The sequence below is a fragment of the Loxodonta africana genome, chromosome 16 (genome assembly GCF_030014295.1).
Source record: "Loxodonta africana isolate mLoxAfr1 chromosome 16, mLoxAfr1.hap2, whole genome shotgun sequence".
Classification (NCBI taxonomy): domain Eukaryota; kingdom Metazoa; phylum Chordata; class Mammalia; order Proboscidea; family Elephantidae; genus Loxodonta; species Loxodonta africana.
In genome coordinates this window covers 68,301,836-68,318,229 of record NC_087357.1, presented here as the reverse complement: position 1 = coordinate 68,318,229, position 16,394 = coordinate 68,301,836, and the positions used below count along the sequence as shown (strand labels likewise).

At 48.0% G+C, this 16,394-nt stretch overlaps 1 protein-coding gene and 1 non-coding gene across 5 annotated transcripts in view; both read left to right on the top strand.

Moving 5' to 3' along the window:
* The window catches only part of LRRC20 (leucine rich repeat containing 20), a 111,275-nt gene that overhangs the window by 18,500 nt on the left and 76,381 nt on the right, over positions 1 to 16,394 (top strand). The gene's annotated exons all lie outside the window — the stretch shown is intronic.
* On the top strand, positions 8,022 to 8,123 carry LOC111750381 (U6 spliceosomal RNA). The gene has a single exon (XR_002785524.1). It is a non-coding gene; the product is annotated as a U6 spliceosomal RNA (small nuclear RNA).

Here is a 16,394-nt window from a genome sequence, read left to right as displayed (position 1 = left end):
GTCTCTGTCAGACCAGGTAAGTCTGGTCTTTTTTTGTGTGTTAGAATTTTGTTCTACATTTTTCTCCAGCTGTGTCTGGGACCTCTGTTGTGATCCCTGTCAGAGCAGTCGGTGGTAGCCGGGCACCATCTAGTTGTGCTGGACTCAGTCTGGTGGAGGCTTTGATAATTTTAAGTGTCTTTTGAGGAGCAGGAATTTTTATCATTTTTTTTCTTTTATAGATGGTGTTTTTGGTATTGTATCTAAGAAATCTTTGCCTAACCCAAGGTCACAAAGATTTCCTCCTATCAGAATCGTCTGGGCACTGGTTAAAAATGTAAATTCATGGGCCCTACTCCAGAGCTTGGAAAGTAAAATCTCTGTGGCGGGCCTGGTGATCCGCACTGTAACATGACCCCTGTTTGATCCTTGAATTGTGAGAATCACTGTTTACAATTTGGAACTTCCTTCTGGTGGCTTCTGAAGTGTGTGTCTGTGTGTAGGTGTGTGTGTGAGAGAGAGAAGGAGTATGTGTTTCCCTAGGGTGCTGAGCAGCCTGGGAGTGGGAGACCATTCCAGGCTAGCAAGAGGCGGCCTGTGTGCCCTCTGCTCCTTCCTCCTTCCCTTCAAGCGCTTGTCTCCTTCTCTCCTTACCAGTAGATGGCGACCTGTCACCGGCCCACCAGGTGAAAGGAAGCAGAATCCCCAGACTTGTCAAGGCTGTTGCTACGTGTGAGCTCCCCAGAGCCTGGCAGGGGACTCACTCCCTGCCCAGCTCATTTCCTGCACTTACGTTCCTGTTCCTGTCTGACCCCCCCATGGACCTGATTTTGTGGCCCCTGTCTTGAGCAAAAAGGATTTGCCTGGTACTCAGGAAACAGTCAGTGTATACTCGCCAAATCAGAACTGTTGTCTTGCTTCAGAAACTGCCCAGGCTCCTTTTTCAGCAAACGCGTATTGAACGCCTATTGTGTGTGCCCCACCTGGAGGAACCAAGTGCCCCAGGAGTGCCCAGTCAGTGGGGGAGACAAATGCACGCACGCACACACACACACTCTTTCTCTCATATAAAGACACACACACACACTCATGCTTTCTCACATACACACACACTCACACTCTTGCACACACATTCTCACACATACCACACTCACACATGCACACATACACACTGAGGGAGAGGAGCAGCAGCTGCCAGGGGCCTTGGTGGAAGCAGCTTTTCTGACTTGATGGGGAGTGGTCTTGGCCTTAGGAGAGGCTTGTCTGCCTGCAGTTAGTGGCCTGAGCCGAGGAGGCTGGCACTTAGTGGGGAGCGTGTTTTGCTGTGATGTTTCCTGGCCTGAGGAGCCCTGAGGGTCAGCCAAGCACAGCCTGGTGTGGAGGATGGAATGAGGCTTTCATGGGCAGCCCTCAGACGAGCCCGCAGATGATCCAGGGCTGCCTGTCTGTACACTGTTAGGGTTTCTGCCACGCTCAGCTCCTGCCATCCATAGCTCCTGCCGTCCTCAGCCCCTGCCATCCTCAGCTCTTATCATCCTCAGCCCCTGCCATCCTCAGCCCCTGCCATCCTCAGTCCCTGCCATCCTCAGCCCCTACCATCCTCAGCCCTTGTCGTCCTCAGCCCTTGTCGTCCTCAGCCCCTGCCGTCCTCAGCCCCTGCCATCCTCAGCTCCTCTCATCCTCAGCCCCTGCCATCCTCAGCCCCTGCCATCCCCAGCCCCTGCCATCCTCAGCCCCTGCCATCCTCAGCCCCTGCCATCCCCAGCCCCTGCCATCCTCAGCCCCTGCCATCCTCAGCTCCTCTCATCCTCAGCCCCTGCCATCCTCAGCTCCTCTCATCCTCAGCCCCTGCTGTCCTCAGCCCCTGCCATCCTCAGTCCCTGCCATCCTCAGTCCCTGCCATCCTCAGCTCCTCTCGTCCTCAGCTCCTGCCATCCTCAGCCCCTGCCATCCCCAGCCCCTGCCATCCTCAGCCCCTGCCGTCCTCAGTCCCTGCCATCCTCAGCCCCTGCCATCCTCAGCTCCTATCATCCTCAGCCCCTGCTGTCCTCAGCCCCTGCCATCCTCAGCTCCTATCATCAGCCCCTGCCATCCTCAGCCCCTGCCGTCCTCAGCTCCTATCATCCTCAGCTCCTGCCGTCCTCAGCCCCTGCCATCCTCAGCCCCTGCCATCCTCAGCCCCTGCCATCCTCAGCCCCTACCATCCTCAGCTCCTGCCTCTCACCTGGGGAAGCAGACTGGGAGTTTGCCAGCAGAGGCGCAGGATAGAAATACCTTTTGTTCAGCCCCTTTCTGCTGTCAGAGGGGACTGGTTTCCCTTGGGAGGAGGCACCCTTTCCCAATTCTGCTTCCTACATTGCATGATGTAAAGGGGTGACTAGAAGCCTTCTGCAAAATTCCATCTCCAGAGGTGGTCTTTCTGGATTGGAGGTCCTGGAAGGCTAAGCACTGGCCGTTCTTTATCTTCTCCCCTACACCCCTTAGCAGAGCGCTTTTCTGTCTCATGGGCTTGGAATTCGTTTGAAATGAAGGCTTTATATCACTAGACCAGAGTTTCTCAACCTTGGCAATATTGACATTTTGGGCTGTTTTTTTCCTTGTTTGGGGGGCTGCCCTGTGCTTATAGGATGTTTGATGGCATCCCTGGCCTCTACCTGCTAGTTGCCAGTAGCAACTCGCCCACCAGTCGTGACAATGAAATGTGTCTCCAGACCTTGGCAGACGCCCCCTGCGATGGGGGCCGAATCACTGGTTTGAGAGCCACCGCTCTAGGAGATCAGTCCCTAAGTGTCGAGTCCAGTGTGGTCAGGCCAGCTCTGCCAGGCCAGGGCTGGAGCCCTGCTGAGTGTGATCTGTGAGCTGAGGAGAAGATGCGAGCTGTGTTTTGTAGGAAAGACTCTGACTCAGAAATCCAGAAGCTGGGGTTCTGGGACTGTTTCTTGTTTGTAAAATGAGGGGTTCAACTTGGACCTTTAATTCTGTCTGTGTTAAACCCCGCAGTGGCTTCCTATTGCATAGAGAGTAAAACCCAAGCTCGTGCCACAAAACTGCAGATGCTGACTTCTGCCGCGCTTTGAGCCACTCACAGCTTTGCGGTTGCATCCCAGAGAGCCTGGCCTCCTTTCAGTGTCTTGAACCGCCAAGCCCTTTCAGCCTCAGGGCCTTGCGTATGCTGTTCGCCCTTGCCTGCATGCTCTTCCCTGTTTGTCATGTGGCTGGTGACTGGGTCCTTCTCATATCTTAAGTCTCAGCCTAACGTTTCTTCCTTCCTTCCTAAGAGGTTCTTGCTCAATCTTGTTCTGAAAAAAAAAAAGAAGTCTGTGAAAATTAATTTATGGACAGAAAAGTACATAAAACAATACACTCATAGTTCAGCTATTAGTTGTAAAATAAATGCTCACGTAACTATCATCCAGGTCAAAATATAGAATAGTACCGGAGTCCCTAGAAGCCTCCCCAACTCCCAGAAGTAACCACTATCCTAACTGTTGTGATAAGCTTTTCCCTGCTTTTCTTGACAGTTTCCCCACCCGTGCACTCACCGCTAAACAGCACAGCTTAATCTGCTATGTTTTTACAATTTATATGCATGGGTTCATAATATCTACATCTTTTACTTTATTTATTCCTCAGCAGTATGACTGTGAGAATCCTCCGTGTTGTTGCTTGTCGCTGGAATTTACTCATTTTCATTGCTGTATAATATTCCATTGCATGGATATACCACCACTTGTTGATCCATGTCCCTGTGCACAGATAGATGGGGCTGTTACAGGCACTGCTGCCATGAACATTGGTGTGTGTGTCCCTGGTGTACATGTGTGTGTGCTTCTCGAAGGATATTCATAGGGATGGAGGTACTGGGACCCAGTTCCCTGAGCCTCGGGATTTCTGGCCCTCAGGTTTTGGAGAGCGCGGGCTATGGGGGATCAGGAGGTGTGCGCCTGGCAGGGCGGGCCGCACAGAGAGGGTGGTGTAGGTGAGACGCTGGCAGAGTGCTGTGTGAGGGTGTTATTCAGAGATAAGTAACCAGCTTGGAAAGGAAAATCAGTAAAGCTTTCAGAGAGCTGGACGGCTTTTGTGGCGGCAAATTACCACTGGGTGAAAGCCTGTGGTGCAGAAATGCAGGGCCTGGGGCTGGGGAGCCCTTCTTGTTTCAGAGGCGAGTGATTAGTGCCAGCCCTCATCCTAGGGTGTCTGTGGAGCTCTGGCCACTTTGGAACTGGCCCCAAGAGCAGCTGTTGCAGGAGACCTGGACAGCGTGTGCCCAGAGTGCTCCTTAGGCCCTCGTCCCTTGCAGATGGGTGGGAACGAGCATACTGTTCAGGTAGGCGAGGCGGGGGCTGGTTGGGGGTTTCCGGCAAAGCTTTTAGACTGTGCCATGGTCTGGCATTGCCTCTCTGTCCAGGTCAGTGTGAGGTCAGTGGGGGTCTGTCTGGGTCCCACAACCTCACGAACAGGAGGGGCTGTGGAGGGAAAGAGAGCAGCTTACTATTGGAAGGCAGGTTTCAGATGGGAGAGAGAAAATTTGCTCCATGGCTCCAACCCTGGCATTTGGATAGGGAGGAATACTTTTAAAAATATATACATTTAATTTAAAAACAATAGGTAGTACACTTGCCTACCACACAAACCAAAAGGCATAGAATGATACACAGTGACTGGCAGGCATCCTCCATCCTGTCCTCTCACCTCCGGTCCCTTCCTCCCTGGAAACCTCTGATGTCTTTGTTAGACTGGGTTGCTCTAGAATTGCTAGGGATGAGTGAGGATGGTTCACTGGTGTCCTGAGGCTTTTCAAGTGTATAACAATGGTGACAGAGGACCCAGAGCATTACAGATATTGCTTGGATCTCTCTCTCTAGGGGTTTTCTGAGACCCTTTCTCTTAGTTATCTAGTGCTGCTATAATAGAAATACCACAAGTAGATGACTTTAGCAAACAGAAATTTATTCTCTCACAGTCTAGGAGGCTAGAAGTCTGAATTTAGGCTGCCAGCTCCACAGGAAGGCTTTCCTTTTCTGTCAGCTCTGGGGGCAGGTCCTTGTCATAAATCTTCCCTTGGGTGTAGGTGTTTCTCAGCACAGGGACCCTGGGTCCAAAGGATGTGCCCTTCTCCTGGCTCTTTTTCTTGGTGGCATGAGGCCTCTCTCTTCTATGCTTGATTCTCTCTTTTATATCTCAAAAGAAATTGACTCAAGATACAATCTAATCCTGTAGATTGTGTCCTGCCTCGTTAAGGTAACTACCCTAATCCTGTCTCATTAACATCATAAAGGTTAGGATTTACAACCCAAGGGAAAATCACATCAGATCACGCAATGGTGGACAACCACACAATACTGGGAATCATGGCCTAGCCACGGTGACACATATTTTGGGGGACACAATCAATCCATAACACCCCTTCTGGAGCTTTGGAAGCTCCAATGACAGTGAACCCCATCTGCCCCCATTTTGGCTCCTCTGTGGTACCTTGGACTTCTGGAAGGAGGGAAGATAAGAGTGGGGGTCTGTGGTGGGCAACCTTAAGCACAGCCAATCTGTTCCTGGGGTGCACTGCCATGGCGCCTGACACAGCAATGGTGCCCAGGGTACATTTGTTGGATGTATGGATGACTTCCTTTATACCCAGATATGAGAGCTGATCCAACCCTCAAGTGTCTCCAAGAAAGCCCAATAGGTATTACTTTCATGGTGAGGAAACTGAGAATGAGATTGCAAAATGACTTGTGGAGACGCCCCAGGCCCTGGAGACAGGCCGCTGGACAGTGAGCCCATCATGTGGGTTGTAAAACACTGGCAGAATGTAAAATGTACTAAATAAGGATGAGTTTTGCTTCTACTGTCTTGAGTTGTGTGCACACTGGGTGTTAGTTTAGCATCTGTGCTGAGGGGGTTGCAAGGAGGGGTGGCATTTCAGCTGACCCTTAGGGGATGAATCTGGTTTAGGGCTGTAAGCATGGGATGGGAGAGTGGAGATGGGGTGTCCACTCCTAGGTCTGTGTGAGCGAAGACACGGCAGCGTGCAGGTGGGAGGCTGCTCCCGGGGACTGCAAATGCTTACAGGCTGTGACGTGGAGGGGAACAGGGAGCCGGGGCAGAAGTGAGGCGGCAGTTGGCTTCTGATCTTGGAGGGCCTAGAGTGTCACCATAAGGAGTTCATACAGTAAATCCTGTCTTACACAAGGGTTAGGTTCTAAAGAGAGCCTGAAAAGTGAGTATCACGTAGAGTCAGAATCCTCCTTGAATACTGATGACAGCTCACATTTATTTAATCCCATGTGCCCAGCTCTATCTATTGTTTTACGTGTATTATCTCAGTCAGTCCTCGTAAAAGGCCTGTGATTTCATCATTGCTCAGCCTTTTGAAGTAGCTGCTATTATTATCCCCCATTTTACAGGTGAGGAAACTGAGGCACAGTGGGGCTGAACAACTTACCAAGGCCACACCTGGTAAGTGGGAGGGGAGGGCATTTGAACCCAGGCAGCCTGACTGCAGCACCCACTTCCTTACCCTCGTGTTAAACAATGAAAAAAAAAAATTTTTGAGTAAAAAACAAAAACAAACCCTGTTGCTGTTGATTTAATTCTACCTCATGGCAGCCCCATGAGTTACAGAGTAGAACCGCTCCATAGGGTTTTCCTGGCTATAATCTTTACAGCAGCAGGTCACCAGGCCTTACTTCTGCAAGACTGCCAGGTGGGTTTGAACCACCAACCTTCAGGTTAGTAGTCAAGTGCAAACCACTTGTGCCACCGAGGGACCCTTAGCATGGGGGTAGAATGTTTTTTTTGGTTTGAGAATCAGATGAAGTCACTGGCTTATAAATAGCAAGCCCATGTTGTAGGGAAAATGTGTAAATCTTTAAATACTTGGCATCCAGTGTGGCTGGCTGCCTGAATTTAATAAGAGAAGTGGGTGTGTGAGCCGCCTCTGCTGTCCTTGTTCTGGGAGGCTGTTGGGGAGTCCCTGGCAATGTCTGAGCCAGGACGTGATGTGATCCGGGCTGGGTTTAGGGAGAGCACTGCTGGGCATAGGATGGGTATGAGACCTGTGGTAGGGAAACCAGAATGAAGCACTTGGACACGTTGCATATGCCAGCGCCTGTGCTAGTGTGGCCTTGCTGCGACAGGTGCCAGTGGGAGAAGAAATGCAAGGCTGTGGATGGGGCTTGGGCGACTGATCAGTTGTAGGGGGCGTTGCAGAGGGTCAGTGACTGCAGGTTTGAAACCTGGTCATGCCCTGACAGAAGTGGGGAAGTCTGGGCCATTGGGGTGGGTAAAGGGATTCTGGTGAGTTGAGGTCCCAAGGGACACTCATGAGGAAGTCCATGGCAGGGGACTGGAAATAAGGGAGTAGCTGGTGAAATGGAGATTTCTGCAGAGGTGCCACTGCTCCTCAGAGGGCAAAGTCCTATGTGGCTTAGCTGTTTGCGCTACCCAGGGACTCCTGCCACAGATCTCAGTGGGACCTAATTCTGGGGTCACCGACAGCCAGTACATCCTTCCTCTCCATCTTTCACAGACCAGCCGGTGCCCCAAGGGGCAGGTGGTTAAATAGCCCACCCCAGGCTGCCTCCCGCCCTATGTATCACCGGCACTTGAAGCAGTGTTCTTGAAGGCAAAGAAAAATATTCTTTGAAACCACATGGATAATTACGCAGCTTCAAAAAGTGTGTTTTGGCAGAAGAATAAAAGTGTTCCATCTCAGAAGAGGTAACAGAATAGGTAATTTTGTGGCACAAGAGCTTGCGTCATCCAAGTAGGTAAGTGTTCAGCCTAAGGGAGGTGATTTAATGAGGCTGAGGAGTTTATTAAAATTGAAAACTTCCAGAAATGTAAGCATGGCTCTGGCTGACGAGGCAGCCAGGGAGGGAGGTGCGTGACGCGGAGCCTGGCTCAGCCAGTCATTCTAGAACCGAATCTCCAATAGACCCCAAGATGTAAATGTGGTGACACAGACTTCAGGGCATGATTTCTTTGTTTTTCTCTAGAGGTGAGGACGTTATGGCCTATTCTGAGAGACGGCTGCTGCAATAGTCATTATCAGCACATACGTAAGAATTGGAACGATACAGAGAAGATGAACATGGCGCCCGTACAAAGAGGACATGCAGTTCGTCGAATGTTTTATATTTTTTGTAACTGAACTGTACACATGAAAAATATTGACTTGGCAAATGCGTTGTCTATATTACAATAGTTAAAAAAAATTGCAAGTCTGAAAAAAAATCGTTTGAAGATGAGGTTGAATTTCTAAAAAAAATTTTATCGTGCTTTAAGTGAAAGTTTACAAATCAAGTCAGTCTCTCATACAAAAACTTATATACACCTTGCTATATACTCCTGGTTGCTTTCCGCCTAATGAGACAGCACACTCCTCGCCTCCACTCTCTCTTTTCGTGTCCATTCGGCCAGCTTCTGACCCCCTCTACCCTCTCATCTCCCCTCCAGACAGACTGTGCCCACATAGTCTCATGTGTCTACTTGATTCAGGAAGCTCACTCTTCACAAATATCATTTTCTATCCCATAGTCCAGTCCAATCCCTATCTGAAGAGTTGGCTTTGGGAATGGTTCCTGTCTTGTGCTAACAGAAGGTCTGGGAACCATGACCACTGGGGTCCTCCTATAGTTTCAGTCAGACCATTAAGTCTGGTCTTTTTACGACAATTTGAGGTCTCCATTCCCAATGCTGCCCTGTTCCATCAGGGGTTCCCTGTTGTGTTCTCTGTCAAGGCAGTCATCGGTTGTAGCCAGGCACCATCTAATTCTTCTGGTCTCAGACTGATGTAGTCTGTGGCTTATATGGCCCTTTGTGTCTCTTGGACTCATAATTACCTTGTGTTTTTGGTATTCTTCGTTCTCCTTTGTGCCAGGTGGGTTGAGACCCATTGATGCATGTTAGATGGCCCCGTGCTAGCGTTTAAGACCCCAGATGCCACTCTCCAAAGTGGGATGCAAAATGTTTTCTTAATAGATTTTATTATGCTAATTGACTTAGATGTTCCCAAACCCCTGCCCCTGCTACACTGGCCTTCGAAGTGTTCAGTTTATTCAGGAAATTTCTTTGCTTTTGGTTTAGTCCAGTTGTGCCGACCTCTCCTGTATTGTGTGTTGTCTTTTCCTTCACCTAAAATAGTTCTTTTTTTTTTTTTTTTTACTGTCTAATTAGTGAAAACCCCTTTCCCTCCCTCCCTCTCCACTCTCGTAACGATGAAAGAATATTTTCTTCTCTGTTTAAACTATTTTTCGTGTTCTTATAAGAGCGGTCTCATACAATATTGACCTTTTGCAGCTGACTAATTTCACTCAGCGTAATGCCTTCCAGATTCCTCCATGTTAGGAAATGTTTCACGGATTCATCATTGTTCTTTATCACTGCATAGAACTCCATTGTGTGCATGTACTACCTTTTGTTTATCCGTTTATCTGTAGACGGGCATCTAGGTGGTTTCCGTCCTTTTGCTATTGTGAACAATGCTGCAGTGAACAGGGGTGTGTGTATGTCTATTTGTGTGACAACTCTTATTCTCTATATTCCTGGGAGTGGGATTGCTGGATCATATGTATTTCTATTTCTAACTTTCTAAGGAAGTGCCATATCGTTTTCCAAAATGTATCATTTTGCATTCCCACCAGTAGTGCATAAGAGTTCCAGTCTCCCCACAGCCTCTCCAACCTTTGTTATTTTCTGTTTTTTTGATTCATGCCAGTAATGCCAGGGTGCGATGGTATCTCATTGTGGTTTTGATTTGCATTTCTCTGATGGCTAGTGATCGTGAGCATTTCTTCATGTGTCTGTTGGTCGCTTGCATGTCTTCTTTGGTGAGGTGTCTGTTCATTTCTTTTGCCCATTTTTTAATTGGATTATTTGTCTTTTTGTTGGAGAGGTGTTGGATTTTCTTGTAGATTTTAGAGATTAGACCTTTGTCTGATTTGTAATAGCCAAAATTGTTTTCCTAGTCTGTAGATTCTCCTTTTACTCTTCTGGTGAAGTCTTTTGATGAGCGTAAGCCGTTTTCTTTTCTTGACAGCAGTTCTCACTGTTTGATGCTCTCTCAGTTATTGGTCTCCCCACACTAGAGAGTAAGGTCGTTGAGGGTAGGGGCTTGGTCTTGCTCTCCGCCGTATCCTCGAACAGTGCTGGTGCATGGTGAGTACTCAGGGAACGTTTGTAGACTGAGGATTGCATCTGGTTTTCTCGGCAGCTCTGAGAGAGGTGGTATTTCTACCTCACTCACGGCAACACTGGGGTTACCGTAGGTCAGAATCGACTGGATGGCCACTGGTTCATAGAAGGGGAAACTGAGGCTCTGTGAGTTGCAGGGGTTTTCTGGATCCTCACAACCAGCAAGTCTGGTGCTGGGATTTGAACTGGGGTCTGTTGGCCAGCCCTTCCTCCTCTTTAATATGCCACACATCTTTCAAAAAAAAAGTTGCCGTCAAGTCAGTTTTGACTCATGACAACCCCATGTATTTCAGAGTAGAACTGCACTTCGTAGGGTTTTCATGGCTGTGACTTTTGAAAGCAGATCGCCAGGCCTTTCTTCCAAGGCATCTCTGGGTGGGTTTGAACCACATTTCAGTTAGTAGCCAGTGCTTAACTGTTTACACCACTCAGGGACTCCTACCACTGGTCTTGGTGGGACCTAATTCCTGCCCTCAAGGAAAAGTGAGACAAACACACTTAAGACAAAACAGGGTAGGCACCTGAGACAGGTAGCAAAAGTGCAATGGGGCTCAAGGGCGGGAGCAATTATGTTAATTGAGGAAGTGAGCAAGGGCATTTAAACAAGACCTTGTGATGTGGCACTGATGGGAAAAGTCCTTGAAGGTAAGGGAGGACGTCCTGCTCAGTGGAGCGGCCCCAGCAGAAGTATGGAGGTGGGAAAATGAGGGTGTTTGCAGAGAACAGTGGAGCGTGGAGGGCAGGAGTGTTGTTGGAGAGTTGTGGGAGGGGCGTCTAAGAGGGAGGTCACCCAGACCCCTCAGTGCCAATGCCAGGCTGCAGAGCGGGTTCAGTCTCAAATAGCATGGGGAATCCCTTGAGTGGGGGAAGACAAGTAGAAAGAAGCCTTCAGGTGGTCTGGATGGAGGGTGGGGGTGGGGCGGAGGCCAAGGCGAGGGATTGCCCGGTGAAGATGCTGATGAGATCACTGCAGTTGTCGTGGTGGACTCCAGGCTCCTAAAGCTGCCTTTTCTCAGCTTACAGTAAAACCTCATTAGAGTAACTGTGGTTTCGCCTTGTGGGGTGATTATTACCATGAACTCAAATCCTAGACAAATATTAGCTCATTCTTCACCTTCATTCCCTGGAAGAGCATTTGTACCCCCATTTGACAGAGGGGACTGGGCAAAGCTTCCTGGCGGCGAGGGTGTGGCTAGGTTCAGAGGGGTGATTGGCAGGAGTGCACACTCCTCCTGCCATGGAGCTGACCCCTCACTGCAGCCTGAGGCCAGCTCTGCAGGTGTGCACCAGCCAGGATGATGGTTCAGGACTGGTGCTAAGGCTTGAGGGGAAGTACAGTGGTTGGGGCACCATTCCTTGGGGAGGTGGGCTGGGCTGGCGGAGGATTCCAGTAGGCAGGGAAGAGAGGGAAGGGCGTTCCAGACTGTGGGGGCAGTGTGAGCTAAGTCCAGTTGGGGGGGGATGCTTGTTCCACACTGATGGTCGAGCTGGGGGATGGGAGGGTAGGGGAGACCGGATGGGTGGCTGGGCAGCCAGGCAGTGACCATTGGCTAGGCCCAAGGCTGAACACAAGAGCCTGGTTGGAGGCATTTGTTGCTGCTTCCTGGGTCCTATCAGCCATCCAGGAAGCCCAGTTACTGCTCTTGAGATGTTCCTAACTGGGACGGATTTCCTATTATTTCAACTCCTGAGACGTTGTTGGAGGTGGAGAAAAGGTGCTATAGAAATTCAGCCAGTCCATAAGTAACTGCAGCTCTGTCAGGCCAAGTGCCGCTTTGTTCAGTGAGTGCTGCCCTTCCCAGCTGTTGGCTGCAGCTCCTGCCTTCTGCCTTGTTCAGAAGCGGGCTTTGGGCTAGCTGAGTTTTCTGGCAGCTCATCATACCTGGAGAAGCCCTTTTGTGCCTGGAGAGTATATGAAGGCCCCTGTCCAGTGGTCAGTGGTCTCGGCTATGGCAAGGGCACTGCCAGGACTGTCTTGAGGCTTTTCTGCTCAGCAAGTCAGATCAGGGAGACTTATTCTGGAACATGTATTGCCCCTTGCTGGGGGCCAGGCATTGCCTGGGCGTTACGGGTGTCAGAGAGGATGAGAGGTCAAAGAACACCGTCTTGCCACAAGGAACAAACATTGTCCAAACTTCGGTTGTGTACATATGACATTCACAGGTTTTGCCATGTCAGAGGGCCAGCTGCACACTTTTTTTTTCCTAAATTTTATTTTGTTTTTGTTGAGAATATACACAACAAAATATACACGAATTCAACAGTTTCTACATGTACAATTTAGTGACACTGATTACCCTCTTTTGATTCTCACCCTCTTTTCTGAGTTTTTCCTCCCTCATTAGTATAAACTCACTGCCGCTTAAGGTTTTTATCTGATCTTTTGAGTTGCTGTTGTCAATTGATCCCATATAGATAGTTCTTAAAAGAGCATAATGCTCAAGGTAGGTCTTTTTTACTAGTTAAGTGAAACTATTGATTGGTTTTAAGATGACTTCAGGGGATATTTTTGGCTTAAGGTTTAAAGATTATCTCAGGGCAATAGTTGAAGGGTTTTATCCACCCTCCATGGCTCCAGAAAGTCTGAAGTCCATGTGTCTTAGGCTGGGTTCTCTACAGAAGCAAAACCAGTAGAGCACATAAATATATATGTAAAACACACATACACACAAAAACCCTGTTTCTGATTCGTAGTGACCCTATAGGACAGAGTAGAACTGCCCCCTAGGGTTTCCAAGGAGTGGCTGGTAGATTCAAACTGCTAGCCTTTTGATTAGCAGCTGAACTCTTAACCACGGTGGCACCAACGCTCCAAAAATACATATATAGAGAGATTTATACTAAGGAAATGGCTCATGTGGTTGTAGAGGCTGGACTGGGGGTCAGACTGGAGGCTTCTCATGATTCACGTAGCCTCAGGGGCTGGCAAACCCAGGATTGGCAAATCAGAGAGCAGAGCTGTGGCTCACAGCCTGAGAAGAAGACTGACGAATCCACAGATGGGCAGGCAATTAGAGAAATGCAAATCAAAACCACAATGAGATACCATCTCACCCTGGCACTACTGGCATGAATAAAAAAAAAAAACAGAAAATAACAAATGTTGGAAAGGCTGTGGGGAGATTGGAACTCTTATGCTCTTATGCACTACTGGTGAGAATGCAAAATGATACAACCATTTTGGAAAATGATATGGCACTTCCTTAGAAAGCTGGAAATAGAAATACATATGATCCAGCAATCCCACTCCTAGGAATATATCCTAGAGAAATAAGAGTTGTCACACAAATAGACATACACACCCATATTCACTGCAGCATTGTTCACAACAGCAAAAAGATGGAAACCACCTAGATGCCCATCTACAGATAACGGATAAACAAAAGGTGGTACAAACACACAGTGGAGTTCTGTGCAGTGATAAAGAGCTGATGAATCTGTGAAGCATCTCACAACATGGATGAATGTGGAGGACATTATGCTTAGTGAAATAAGTCAACCACAAAAGGACAAATATTGTATGAGACCACTACTATAAAAATTCATGAAAAGGTTTACACACAAAAAGAAACAATCTTTGATGGTTACAAGGGAGGGGAGGGGTAGGGATGGAAAAATATTAAATAGACAATAGATAAGTGGTAACTCTGGTGAAGGGTGAGACAGTACACAATACTGGGTAAGCCACCACAACCTGTATAGACACATCCATACTCCCTGAGGGACGGAATTACAGGGCTGAGGGCTGTGGGGTCCATGGTCTCAGGGAACATCTAGCTCAATTGGCTTTATATAGTTGATAAAGAAAGTGTTCTACATTCTACCATGGTGAGTAGCACCTGGGGTCTTAAAAGTCTGTGAGTGGCCATGTACTGGTCTCACCCCTTCAGGAGCAAGAGAGAATGAAGAAAACTAAAGATACAACAGAAAGATTAGTCCAAAGGACTAATGAATGGAGCACAACTACTACCGCCTCCACCAGACTGAGTCCAGTACAGCTAGAAGGTACCCGGCTACCACTACTGACTGCTCTGACAGGGATCACAATAGAGGGTCCTAGACAGAGCTGGAGAAAAATTCAGAAGAAAATTCTCACTCACAAAAGAAGACCAGACTTAGTGGCCTGACAGAGACTGAAGAAACCCCTAGAGTATGGCACTAGACACCCTTTTAGCTCGGTAATGAAGTCACTCCTGAGGTTCGCCCTTCAGCCAAAGAGTAGACAGGCCCATAAAACAAAACAAGACTAAAGGGGCACACCAGCCCAGGGGCAAGGACGAGAAGACAGGAGGGGACAGGAAAGCTGGTAACAGGGAAATCGAGGTCGAGGAGGGAGAGTGTTGACATGTTGTGGGGTTGTTAACCCATATCATAAAACAATATGTGTACTGTTTAATGAGAAGTTAGTTTTTTCTGTAAGCCTTCATCTAAAGATCAACTAAAAAAAAAAAAAAATCAGTATCACCCTGAGGTACTCTTTAAACTTGGAACCCAAACCACTCCCAGAGGTCACCTTTCGGCCAAATAACAGATTGGCCCGTAAAATAAATAATATCACCCATGAGTCCTGTGCTTCTCAAAATAATCGTCTACATGAAACCAAATGGTTAACATTTACTGTAGACCAAAGATGAGAAGGCAAGGGGGTACAAAGAATCCGGATATCCCGACTTGTTTTGTAGGGCAAGGTCTTCAAGAGGTGAGGCTCCACACCTTTCTTACTGTGTGACCTTGACCAAGTTCTTAACCTCTTTGGGCCTTAGTTTCCATAGCTGCTGAAGGATGCTAGTAATAACCCCCTCCCCCAGTGAAGGGTGAGGATTAAGTGAGATGAAGCTTAGTTAGTGTTGGCTCTTGGACTTGCCCAGGCCTCTCCAGGGTCTGGCTTGGACCAGCTGTCACTCGGAGCTGCTGGTGACCACACTGTCAACATCATGGTGACTGCTGTTTGTTTCTATTCTCTTTTGTACCTACGCATTGGCAATGAGTCACTGATTAAAATTATAGCTCACATCAGAGGCTATGTCATTTGATTTTATTCTCTGTGGGGGTTACTTTTGATTTTAATTAAATGTAATTTTGGGGGGGGGTGGTGTGCGTGTTGTTTTTTTAGGATGGTTGGCCTGCTTGCCAGGAAGGAGCAGGGAGTTTTTTTAAAGCCCCACGTCCTGTGATAACACACACAGTTGGGTCCTTGTAGTGGGGGTTGTTAGAATAAACGCACTGCCAGGAATTCTGTTCCTCCTTCAAGGAGTAACGAGCCACAGAGAACGGAAGCACAGCTCTACAACGAATCCTCAGGGAGAAGTGATATATTCGCGTCTCATAGCAGTATCTCCTGTTTCCTGAGCACAAGCCGTCCGCCAGACACTGGGTTCAGGGTGTGGCAGACATTTTATTTCATGCTCAGAATGACCCTGTTAGTTGGATCTTTTTGTCCTCAAATTTTTTTTTTGAGATTTACCTCATATTCACATACCATAAAATTTACCGTTTACATCTGTAAATTACAGTGTACAATTTAGAAGTTTTTAGTATATTCTCAATGTTGTACAACTATCACTACTGTCAAATCTGGAACATTTTCATCACCCCAAAAAGAAACCCATACTCACTAGCAGTCGCTTCCCCGTCCCTCCCTGCCCCCAGCCTCTGGCAAGCACTGATCTGCTTTCTGTCATTATGGATTTGCTTATTTGTGGACATTTCATATGAAGGGAATCGTACAGTATGTGGCCTTTTGTGACTGGCATTTTTCATTCAGCATGTTTTCGAGGTTCTTCCATGTTGTAGCATGTATCAGCACTTTGTTCCGTGTTATAGCTGAATAATATTCCGTTGTATGGATATAGCACAATTTGTTTATGCATTCGTCTGTAGATGGACATTTGGGTTGGCTCCGCTCTTTGACTATGTGAACATAATATAATAATTCACATGCAGGCTTTTCTATGAGCTCTTGTTCTCATTTTACTGAAGGGGATCCTGAAGCTGGAGTTAAGTAACTTGCCTGAGGTGCTACAGCAAGGAAGAGCCAGGTCCAAGAAAAGCCTTACCTTGGATCCCGAGAAAGTGGGTGCTCTCGGGCTCACACTGGAGCCACCTCTTCTTTTTTTAGGCTTCTGGATCTTCTTGTGGTTAGGACATGTAAGGACATGTTTGGGTGTGATGACCACTGGCTGAGGTGCCTAAGCTCATCTCTGTTTCCTGAAGCAGACACT